General features: G+C 41.1%; 1 protein-coding gene across 1 annotated transcript in view; it reads left to right on the top strand.

Annotated features, from left to right (window-relative positions):
• Positions 1-258, top strand: part of LOC119581942 (flotillin-2-like) — a gene marked incomplete at its 3' end in the record, with an annotated part of 34,008 nt that overhangs the window by 30,072 nt on the left and 3,678 nt on the right.

Here is a 258-nt window from a genome sequence, read left to right as displayed (position 1 = left end):
ATGGCAGGAATGATTACAAAGAAAGAGAAATGGAGACAATAAGAGTAGACGGCTGCGTTGAACGGCGATTGAGGGAACAAAAGGCACAGACGAAGCGAAACAAAGGGATGAAAAGGGGCGTCATTATGATTTTTTTCCCTCTCTCTTTTTCATTTTTTTTTATCCTTTGCTAATTGTGAGAAGGACGTTTTAAAATGAGTCGTTGCACCGGCGTGGGTGTAGCAAACCTGTTTTTTTTTGTGGAGGGAAAATGTGTTG

The sequence above is a fragment of the Penaeus monodon genome, chromosome 15, assembly GCF_015228065.2.
Source record: "Penaeus monodon isolate SGIC_2016 chromosome 15, NSTDA_Pmon_1, whole genome shotgun sequence".
NCBI lineage: Eukaryota > Metazoa > Arthropoda > Malacostraca > Decapoda > Penaeidae > Penaeus > Penaeus monodon.
Note: the sequence above shows the minus strand (reverse complement) of the source record. Positions and strands in the feature narration are given on the sequence as shown.